The following is a 12,157-nucleotide window of genomic DNA, read 5'->3' on the forward strand; positions in this document are numbered from 1 at the left end:
CCTAATGTAGCCATGTTCTTAAAAGCGCTTCGCAAACTGCAAAGGTTGGAGCGCAGAAGCATTGAAAAGTTCAAATGAGCATGAATTGAAGTGCAAAGCCTGAAGCTTTTTTTTTTTATCAACACCTCTACTCTCCTCCTCTGCAGGAAAACAATGGTTTGTGTTAGCACAAACATGCTTCTATACCCATAATGTAAAACTACTCTGTATTCAGCCTCGACTTCTGAGCCCCACTCTCTGGTTCCTCTGAGTGCCAAGGGGGTATTGCAAGAGGACAAGCCCCGGCAGGGCTACTCTCTGAGGGGTGTCTGGCTTGCCGGTGCCTTCCCCTTCCTCTCTTGAAGTGTGTAGCACCTGTAGCCATGCGCAGAGCAAATTTAGTGTGTAACCACCTTGTTCTGAACCCCCACCCGCTCCCATCATGTCCACAGCCCCACCACGCTCCCTCATCAATGTGGTGCGTAACCATCGCGTTTCAAGCCCAACCATGCTCCCACCGAGTTCCCAGTCCCACCACGCTCCCACCGAGTTCCCAGTCCCACCACGCTCCCACCGAGTTCCCAGTCCCACCACGCTCCCACCGAGTTCCCAGTCCCACCACGCTCCCACCGAGTTCCCAGTCCCACCACGCTCCCACCGAGTTTCCAGTCCCACCACGCTCCCACCGAGTTCCCAGTCCCACCACGCTCCTATCGTGTTCCCAAGCCACACCACACTCCCATCGTGTTCCCAAGCCCCAACATGCTCCCATCGTGTTGCCAGCCCCACTACGCTCAAATCGTGCTCCCATCGTGTTCCCAGCCCTACCACGCTCCCATCGTGTTCCCAGCCCTCTACGCTCCCATCGTGTTCCCAGCCCCACCACGCTCCCATCATGTTCCCAGCCCCACCACGCTCCCATCGTGTTCCCAGCCCCACCACGCTCCCATCGTGTTCCCAGCCCCACCACGCTCCCATCGTGTTCCCAGCCCCACCCCGCTCCCATCGTGTTCCCAGCCCTACCACGCTCCCATCGTGTTCCCAGCCCCACCACGTTCCCAGCCCCACTACGCTCCCATCGTGTTCCCAGCCCCACTACGCTCCCTCAACCCACATCAAACACTCCGGGAAGGAGGATGTCTGTGTCCCAAATGGCACCTTATTCCCTATGTAGTGCACTACCTTTGACTAGAGCCCTATGGGTCCTGGTCAAAAGTAGTACACTATATAGGGAATAGGGTGCCATTTGGGACACCATCGATATTTGGCAATTCCGTGCCACCTCGGAACGTGGGATGGCTCAGGGCTGCAAAGCCGGGCAGGTCTAGGAGTTCCTCTGCCAAGAAGCGGAGGATGAGGAGAGGAGTCTTTTCATTTTAATATCCCTCTCTCTTTCCCCTATGGTGTTGTGGTGAGAGAATATGACCCTATAGAGGCCTTTTCACACTGCATTGTTCTTAGCCCCAGGCTAGCTTATCCTGTGTCCACACAAGCATGTGTTAACCCTGGGCTAAGCTTTAGCCCTGGGCTTAGGATTTACACTTGTATTCCAAAGCCCTGGGCTAACGGACAAACACACATGCGACCAACATTCTATCTCTGCCACGCGACCAATGTTATAAAGCAATAAGACATTTATCAACACATTATTTCCTCTTTGCTTCTAGCCTAGCATTTGATTTCCAACAGTGATGGTTTGTATAAACCTTGCCTGTCGGACCTCGGAATCTCCCTTAAAGTTTCCCTTAGCCCTTAGGAGGAAGTTAAGTCCGCCCCTGTTAAACTCAAGCTGACATGTATGCATGTGCACATGCGTGTGTTTGTGAGCGAGAGAGAGTGTGAGAGTATGTGTGTGTCGACTTTGACGGCGAGGTGGCATACAGTCAAAGAGAGGAGTGTATGTTTAAGGCATACCAGTCTACCTAGCTGGCACACAGATAGGAGTCAGACATATTAGCTCCTTTACAACACAACATCAATAGCTGCAGGTGGAAGGCTTCATCAATGCTGACACCTTCACCAAACTTAGGGGGAAATAACAATAGTCTAGTGTGTGTGTGTGTGTGTGTCTGTGTGTGTGTGTGTGTGTGTGTTGTGTGTGTGTGTGTGTGTGTGTGTGTGTGTGTGAGTGTGTGTGTGTAGGGTTCAAATTGGCCTAAACATTGACTTGTGACTTATAAGGGTGCCCTGATTCATTTTGAGAGATCCCAGCACCCTTATTTTTCAAACTGTGTGTGTGTGTGTGTGTGTGTCTGAAACCGAGGCAACAAGGCTCTGGCAGGCTGGCAGCAGGACTCTGGTGCTGCTCCACTAATGCACACTTAAAAGGAAAATACCACTCAAAAACTATATTTTGGTATTTCTTTCATTACTCCACCGTTGATACAGTTCCAAAATGTTTTGCATGTCAGCAGTGAAGTTGTCAAGATATTTGACTTTGAAGAAGCAATGTGTCACCTGCCACATCATCACGTGCTAATTGAGGTGGCAGCACTAATAATGTGCTTCCACTCTTATCGGAGTGTGAGAGGGCGGGTGTTGTGTGAGAGGGAAGGTGGTGTGTGAGAGGGCGGGTGGTGTGTGAGAGGGCGGGTGGTGTGTGAGAGGGCGGGTGGTGTGTGAGAGCTAGTCTGGGCTTGTCGGCACTCCACTCGGCCGCTCCACAAATTGCTGTGTTTAATCAGTAGGGCTTCTTACCAGAGAGCAGGGCTGGGAGGGTGGACATGACAGGTGGCGGGCAGCATACTGTTAGCTACTGCTGCCAGACACTCTCCCTCTCTATCAAGTAAAATATCAAGCCTCATGGATAGAGAGACAGAGAGAGGGAGAGAGAGAGAGAGAGAGAGAGAGAGAGAGAGAGAGAGAGAGAGAGAGAGAGAGAGAGAGAGAGAGAGAGAGGGAGAGAGAGGGAGAGAGAGAGAGAGAAACAGAGAGAGAGGGAGAGAGAGAGAGAGAAACAGAGAGAGAGAGAGAGAGAGAGAGAGAGACAAAGAGAGAGAGAGAGAGAGAGAGAGAGGAAAGAAAGAGCGCGAGAGAGAAAGAGAGCGAGGAAAGAGAGAGCGAGAGGAGAGAGAGAGAGAGGATCGAGAGAAAGAGAGAGAGAACGTGTGTTTCTTGAAGCAGAGAATGTGTCTCTTTCCCAATGGAAGGCACACGCGTGTGGGAGGTGGGGTTATAGGCTACAGCTAAATAAGCCGTCCAGTGGTCAGCCAGTGTCCAAGAGGTCACGGCGTCCCAGCAGGAGGCCTTTTGCCTTCTGGTCGGCCGTCATTGGAAATAACTATTTGTTCTTAACTGACTTGCCTAGTTAAATAAATATAAATAAAAAGCAGACATCCCCTTCTGAGCAGCTGTCAATCTGAGCAGTAACAGAAACAGGAGAGAGAGATCCACTCAACCCTTTCCAATGAGTGATGACTTCACCTTTTCTTCATGGTAACCATGACTACATGGAACTCCATTCCACATCAAGTAACTCATGCAAGCAGTAAAATTAGATTTAAAAAACAGATACAAAAACACCTTATGGAACAGCGGGGACTGTGAAGCAACACAAACATTGGCACAGACACATGCATACAAACGTACAATAAAATACGCACTATACACACACACGTGTATAGTGCGTATTTGTGTTGAAGATAGAGTAGAGGCCTGAGGGCACACACTTAGTATGTTGTGGAATCTGTTATGAATGTATTGTAATGTTTTAAACAATGTATAACTGCCTTAATTTTGCTGGACCCCCATGGGATCCATAACAAATACAAATAAATACAAATACAAATCACCACTGCCATCTAGTGGCATCAGGTATATTACACACAACTTACAGTGCAGTCAAATCGGCTAAAAGAAAACTGACAGCCGACTCCATCAATTTCAAAACAACGTTTGTCTGCAGAAAAATCTCTGAAATCTCTGTTGTTCCTCATATTATCACTTTAATATAAGTGATCTATTATCACCATAATATAGGTAGTGATCTATTCACTATTATAAACTGGGCTGTTCGAGCCCTGAATGCTGATTGGCTGAAAGCTGTGGTATATCAGAACCACGGGTATGACAAAACATTTATTTGTACTGCTCTAATTACGTTGGTAACCAGTTTATAATAGCAATAAGGCACCTCAGGGGTTTGTGGTATTTGGCCAATATACCACTTCTAAGGGCTGTATCCAGGCACTCCGTGTTGCGTCGTCCCAAAGAACAGCCCTAAGCCATGGTATATTGGCCATATACCACATCCCCTCGGGCATTATTGCTTAAGTAAGGCATAAGCAGGAGGGACCAGTACAAATGTGACTGTAACGTTACCATTCTGGTTAAACCCAAATGTACTGTAACGTTACCATTCTGGTTAAACCCAAATGTGACTGTAACGTTACCATTCTGGTTAAACCCAAATGTACTGTAACGTTACCATTCTGGTTAAACCCAAATGTGACTGTAACGTTACCATTCTGGTTAAACCCAAATGTGACTGTAACGTTACCATTCTGGTTAAACCCAAATGTGACTGTAACGTTACCATTCTGGTTAAACCCAAATGTGACTGTAACGTTACCATTCTGGTTAAACCCAAATGTACTGTAACGTTACCATTCTGGTTAAACCCAAATGTGACTGTAACGTTACCATTCTGGTTAAACCCAAATGTACTGTAACGTTACCATTCTGGTTAAACCCAAATGTGACTGTAACGTTACCATTCTGGTTAAACCCAAATGTGACTGTAACGTTACCATTCTGGTTAAACCCAAATGTGACTGTAACGTTACCATTCTGGTTAAACCCAAATGTGACTGTAACGTTACCATTCTGGTTAAACCCAAATGTGACTGTAACGTTACCATTCTGGTTAAACCCAAATGTGACTGTAACGTTACCATTCTGGTTAAACCCAAATATGACTAACGTTACCATTCTGGTTAAACCCAAATGTGACTGTAACGTTACCATTCTGGTTAAACCCAAATGTGACTGTAACGTTACCATTCTGGTTAAACCCAAATGTGACTGTAACGTTACCATTCTGGTTAAACCCAAATGTGACTGTAACGTTACCATTCTGGTTAAACCCAAATGTGACTGTAACGTTACCATTCTGGTTAAACCCAAATGTGACTGTAACGTTACCATTCTGGTTAAACCCAAATGTGACTGTAACGTTACCATTCTGGTTAAACCCAAATGTGACTGTAACGTTACCATTCTGGTTAAACCCAAATGTGACTAACGTTACCATTCTGGTTAAACCCAAATGTGACTGTAACGTTACCATTCTGGTTAAACCCAAATATGACTGTAACGTTACCATTCTGGTTAAACCCAAATGTGACTGTAACGTTACCATTCTGGTTAAACCCAAATGTGACTGTAACGTTACAATTCTGGTTAAACCCAAATGTGACTGTAACGTTACCATTCTGGTTAAACCCAAATGTGACTGTAACGTTACCATTCTGGTTAAACCCAAATGTGACTGTAACGTTACCATTCTGGTTAAACCCAAATGTGACTGTAACGTTACCATTCTGGTTAAACCCAAATGTGACTGTAACGTTACCATTCTGGTTAAACCCAAATGTGACTTTACCATTCTTGTTAAACCCAAATGGGTGTAACGTAGTCTCTGTGTGTGTGTGTGTGTGTGTGTGTGTGTGTGTATAGCCAAGTGTGTGTGTGTGTGTAGCCAAGTGTGTGTGTGTGTGTGTGTGTGTGTGTGTGTGTGTATAGCCAAGTGTGTGTGTGTGTGTGTGTAGCCAAGTGTGTGTGTGTGTGTGTGTGTGTGTATAGCCAAGTGTGTGTGTATATTTGTGTAGCCAGTGTGTGTGTTTAGGCAACTCACTAAGGTCTTCTGCCAGCTGTACTCTGCGTCCGGTGATAAGGTGGACCTTCCTCTCGTTGTCCTCGCCAAAGTCCTCCAGCACTTCCTTCACGTTCTTCTCCAGGCGCCGTACTGAGTGTGCAAACACAAACACACAACCACACACAGGCACACACACACAAAATGTCAGAAATCAAAGACAAAGGGAACACAGACCTCTAGACAGGCCCCCAGACAGGCCCCCAGACAGGCCCCCAGACAGGCCCCCAGACAGGACCCCAGACAGGACCCCAGACAGGACCCCAGTGCTTGAGTGTGGCAGTATCAGAGCCCCAAATGGCACCCTATGGGCCCGGGCGAAAGTAGTGCACTACGTAGGAATAGGGTACATTTGGGACGCAGGCCGTAATTATACTGTGTCTGCTAACTGCTCCCCAGGACACAGTAGCTCAGCTCACTCAGACAGAGGGCAGACAGAGGGCAGACAGGGTCAGACAGAGGGCAGACAGGGTCAGACAGAGGGCAGACAGAGGGCAGACAGAAGGCAGACAGAGGGCAGACAGGGGGCAGACAGGGGGCAGACAGAGGGCAGACAGAGGGCAGACAGAGGGCAGACAGAGGGCAGACAGAGGGCAGACAGAGGGCAGACAGGGGCAGACAGAGGGCAGACAGAGGGCAGACAGGGTCAGACAGAGGGCAGACAGAGGGCAGACAGAGGGCAGACAGAGGGCAGACAGAGGGCAGACAGAGGGCAGACAGAGGGCAGACAGGGTCAGACAGGGTCAGACAGAGGGCAGACGTTCTCCAATCAAACTATGACTCGGACTATTTACCTTTTCTCTCATTTGAACCAGTTAGGAGCTATAAAAAGGGCAGAGACGTTACCAGTATGGCGATACGCGTTAGTATCGTGGCCAGGAAACAAAAGCGGGTTAACTTCTTTAGGAAAACAGCCCTAATGTTGGAAACAAACATCATTATGTTCTCATCCATAGCCACATTTATTTATTTTCCAAGCTATAGCACACAATATTTTACAAGTTTCTAAAGGACCAAAGAGTTTTGTCTGCTTCGTGTTTTCATTTTTGCCATGGAAAAAATATCACGGTAGCTGCCTGCATGTATGCTCTGATGAGGGCTTGGCAGTTAGCAGACTAAGAGGGTGAATGCTACATGACAGTAATATTGACCATGGCTGGTTCATCCCAGCCAAGCCCAGATTCAGCCCAGCCTGGCCAAATACTCCTGCCCCATCCCTATATCCAACCCCTTTCCACAGTGCCGGAAATGCCACTTTCAGTCAAGGCTAGATGGGTAACAACTTCCGCCAACATGGCAGCGCATTTGTTTACAAGGTCGCTAACGTTACTTCGGCTTTCAAAGGTTGACCAAACTAATCTAATATCAAAAAGACAGTGGCCACTATGTCATTAATTTCAGGATTTTCTGATCAACAACAATCACATATTCTGAAGAGATTGCGCAAGTCAGATTGAGACACGCATACATCGCTCCCTAGCTAGGTAGCTAGCCTGCAGTTGTCGTCAGCCTAACAGTCTGCAGCAGGCTGAACTTCTGGCTGTGATGAGCAGCATCCTCTGGAGGGAAGTAGTATTTCTGGTGGTGTTGAAAGGGGCCTATACAGCCCTGTACCACAGCCCCAGATCTATACCCAAGTCCCAGCATACCCTCTGTGTTGATGAGCTGCTGTCGGAGCGTGTTGGCTGTGATGAGCAGCATCCTCTGAATCCTCCAGAACAGGACTACATCATTGCACTCCAGCTGTGGTGAGAGAGAAACATGATAGTCATGCACTGAGACGGGGTAGACGTTGGCATATATTATGTTATTAAGTTACATGCATCAGTCAGAGATAACAGGGGGTAGTGTAGATGGACAACTTACTACAGTCCATATAGGGTTACAAAATTCCAGTATCTTTCCCAAAATTCCAAGATATTTCAGAAATCTTCCAGAGAACGTTGGGAAAGTTACCGGAATTCTGCAACCCTACGTCCATAACTTCCCTCTGAAATCAGCAAACTCTGGCAGCTTACCACAGAGCCTAGGTCCCTTACCTCCTGAAATCAGCTAACTCTGGCAGCTTACCACAGAGCCTAGGTCCCTTACCTCCTGAAATCAGCTAACTCTGGCAGCTTACCACAGAGCCTAGGTCCCTTACCTCCTGAAATCAGCTAACTCTGGCAGCTTACCACAGAGCCTAGGTCCCTTACCTCCTGAAATCAGCTAACTCTGGCAGCTTACCACAGAGCCTAGGTCCCTTACCTCCGAGTCAACAAAGTGTCTCTGGTAGTAGTAGAACCCTCGTCTACACATGTTACAGTGCTGCAGGGCCTTCTGCAGGAAGTGACGTCGGTACAGCTGGTGCCACGTGTCCTTAATCTAGAAACAAAGGAAGTAAAAGAGGGGACCAGAGTGAGAGAGGGACAATTTATAAGCAAAAGACATGCAGAGCTGTGGCCGAGTGGTAACATTTCCTGGCATGTCACATATACAACCCCAACAGAGACCGGGTTCAATACCCGCGTTCACCTTTCCCACTGTTTCTCCCACTTGCTTGTCTCCCCCTCTGATTACTTTACTGTCTGAAGTAAGGATGGGCATGAGTACTCGAGTACTCAAATGGACATCAAAACTCGATCTTTAACCTAAGTATTTTTCAAATACTGTAAAACTATTTGGTGGAATGTGCTTTGTGGCTTGTCCCCCCCCAAAAAATGAAATGTTGTCTTGAAGACAACGTTCATTTGCTTTGACTCTAGTATTCCATTCGTACATGTGCATTTGCGGGGGCACAACAAAAAAGAAACCTAGGCAAGCATCCCTAAATTCAATTTCCCCTCCGTGTCTCACTCACTCAATTACATTCTGACCGCTCGTCTCTACATACACATGCCGAGTTCTCACACAAGCTCCAGTTAGGCCTACAGAAACAAAGGCCTATAAGGTGGGCATAAACACATCTCTCACTGATGGGATACACAAGCTACATTCCTTGCCAAACAACAACAGTTGTATCACTAATTCAAAATGGACTGGTTGATTGAAGTTGGGAAATATGTGTTGCAACAACCAGCTGCAGTTTGGGAAATGTCTATTTTCCACTTGGGCTACTTTGTGAACTGCCAGTGCCATTTACAAATCGGTTAGCCGAGGCTATAACCCCCCTAAACATACAGGTTTTCACACTGAAAATATGCAACAACATTAGTTTGATAAAGACAAAGAGCGTATTTTCATCAGAATCATTAAGCCTAGACCTACTCACCAAACAGATGTAGTGGCCGTAATTCGTCACCACACAGTCAGTGTTCAATGTAGAAATGCCAAATACATTTAGAAAGTTCCAAAGAACATGCAGAATAAACTAAAACGAACGTCTGTAGGCCTTTAGCAAAAAGAAGACCGATGTTGGTTTATAACCTTGAAAAAGTTTATTTTCAACGCGCCAAACTAAGCCCTGTTTCAAATGGTCACTGAGAATAACTGTTCCAGAAGCGCATCACTTCGCACTGGCAACGTTTTTAATTTGGGAAAACATTTGGTTCTATTTTATTCTGTTATATTACAAAATGTTTTTTGCTCTATAATAGGTGTCTTGACTGTAGGACCCCTGACCCCATTTAGTCGACTGGTCGATTGTTTGGTCGATAGGCTGTTGGTCAACCGAGATTTCTTTAGTTGAGCAGTAGCAAGTTTTTTTCCCCCGTGGTGTATAAGACACCTGTCTGATTCGTACCTGTCTGAGTGGACTCAACCATTGCGATGGCACAGTCCATCAGTCTAAGACATGTGCTACTGAAATTGTATATGGTTATATTATGGTTATAATACGTAAGAACAATGGTGCAACACACACACATGTCTTCACTATTATTCTACAATGTAGAAAATAGTAAAAATAAAGATAAACCCTGGAATGAGTAGGTGTGTCCAAACTTCTGACTGGTACTGTATATCTACAGAAATAAGACAGATCATGCTTCTGTTTGACTGTTTGTTTAATAGCCTACTGATTCCGTGAGCACCAAGCCTCACGCAACCACAACATGTCTGATAAACAATTTCACAAATTCGGCTGTTTTTAATATTTGCTATGCTGTAATAAAGGCTGTACACTTTTTTTTCTCTCGTTAGAACAGTCTCTGGTATTACTTATCATTTATTTACTGTTGTTTACACTGTTCCAAATGGTCAGACAAATAATATCTATAGTAATAATAACCCTCCTTTTTCTTGATCTCCTTATTATTGTTATTACTATTATTATTACTATTATCATCATCATTATTATAATAATAAGTAATATCGTTATCATTAGCAGGCTTAGTAGCCTATAGCAGCCTTGTAGAACCACCATCGAGCTGTAGGCCTAAGAGCGCATCCTGTTTAGTCTTAATACTGTTACTTACTTAGGCCTATATTTCAATACTTATATAGGCTACTGTATCAATCAATCATTCATTTGTTCATGTCATCACATTGCATATGATTCATTCATGATTTGAAATGAAATCAAGCATTTTAATTTTAAAAAATAAAATAAAGCGACCCTTCAATAATTAGCGTAAACAATAAATAAACCACTTCATTGCAAATAAATCACTTTATCACGAATGAATGCGACTGTTTTTAGTCTTTGCTGTAATAAAGGCTTTAAAAAGAACACACAAAAAAAACGCTTATAATTTACTTAGTGTTGTTTACGTTGTTCCAAACGGTCAGAAAAATTATATTGTAATCTAACAGTACCCGTTTGGCACACACAATATGCACGCAGTGCATGCTCCTTACATTCTTGGTCTTGATCTCAAATCAAATTTTACTTGTCACATGCGCCGAATACAACAGGTGTAGACCTTACAGTGAAATGCTTACTTACAAGCCCTTAACCAACAATGCAGTTTTAAGAAAAATAAGTGTTAAGTAAAACATTGATCATTAAAAAATAAAGTACTCCAGTATTTTCCACAACTAGTCAAATTTATTCCACACATCTGACTTCCCCTTTACCTCCTGAGTAACCAGTAAAGATTCCCCCGTTGCGAGTTTATTTGTCATGTCCTCTGCATCCATTTTGCTGTCACATGTGTTACAGTGGTCGGAGCTTGTTATAACCAATTTATTGATGTGATTATGATATGCTATAGGTCAGCCCCTATTGGTCACGTGCATGTGAAGCATACATGTCAGGTAAAGAGAGCATGGGTTGAGGGAATAGGGAATGCTTTTCCTAAACAAATGAGGGATTTCGGTAACAGAACTTTTCAGTCAGAAATGGCTGTAATTATGTTGCAGCTTCAGTAGCATGGACAGCGCGATAAACACTGTTGAAGTTCTGTAGTGGTCACTGCATCAGGGAGGAGAGAGAGACAATGGGTGCTAGTCACGCAGTCACTTGCTGTCTTTTTTTTTTTTTTACAGCACAGCACGTCTGAGCACAATCAAATTAATTGCAGTCAGACTCCCTCTACTCATTTGGATGTGTCTATATGGCAAAATACATATTTAAACAAACGACTCTCGGTTGACCGAGACAACCCTACTTGATTGTGATAAGGGCTCTGGAAATAAGAGTTCCTTGTCTGCTAAATTAACTAAATAAGGCTAAGCCATTGCACAGCAATAGGCTTCTACAAGCAAGCACCACTGCTGAGGTTACTGCCTTTCTGAACAACTTGTTCAACGATATAATATAACCAGTTGATATTACGGTATCAATACATTAATATTAAATGACAATTGTTTTTTATTGACTGAATATATATGGGCATTTGAGATTTGTTATCTGTACCGGTTATGATAAATTAGGCGTTGTTGTGCACTGTTGGCATATATTTGTAGATAAATGGCACATATTCAATCATTGTTTTTGTGAAAAAAAATAATGTTATTACTCGAACAGTCAAAAAAAATTCAATGCCCATCCCTAGTCTGAAGAAAGGGTCAAAACACAGAATACATACAGTTGATGTCGGAAGTTTACATACACCTTAGCCAAATACATTTAAACTCAGTTTTTCACAATTCCTGACATTTAATCCTAGTAAACATTCCCTGTCTTAGGTCAGTTATGATCACCACTTTATTTTAAGAATGTGAAATGTCAGAATAATAGTAGAGAGAATGATTTATTTCAGCTTTTATTTCTTTCATCACATTCCCAGTGGGTCAGAAGTTTGCATGTACTCAATTAGTATTTGGTAGCATTGCCTTTAAATTGTTTAACTTGGGTCAAACGTGTCGGTAGCCTTCCACAAGCTTCCCACAATAAGTTGGGTGAATTTTGGCCCATTCCTCCTGACAGAGCTGGTGTAACTGAGT

The 12,157-nt window shown here is 44.4% G+C and overlaps 1 pseudogene across 1 annotated transcript in view; it reads right to left on the reverse strand.

Moving 5' to 3' along the window:
- The window catches only part of LOC311137318 (dynamin-like GTPase OPA1, mitochondrial), a 67,053-nt pseudogene that overhangs the window by 16,768 nt on the left and 38,128 nt on the right, over window positions 1-12,157 (reverse strand). The window contains exons 26-28 of the transcript in view: window positions 8,099-8,215; window positions 7,501-7,594; window positions 5,834-5,944 (exon numbers count right to left, since the gene is read on the reverse strand). The product of the transcript in view is annotated as a dynamin-like GTPase OPA1, mitochondrial (transcript). The remainder of the gene's footprint in view (window positions 1-5,833; window positions 5,945-7,500; window positions 7,595-8,098; window positions 8,216-12,157) is intronic.

This window comes from Coregonus lavaretus (assembly GCF_964263955.1).
Source record: "Coregonus lavaretus genome assembly, chromosome: 11".
Classification (NCBI taxonomy): domain Eukaryota; kingdom Metazoa; phylum Chordata; class Actinopteri; order Salmoniformes; family Salmonidae; genus Coregonus; species Coregonus lavaretus.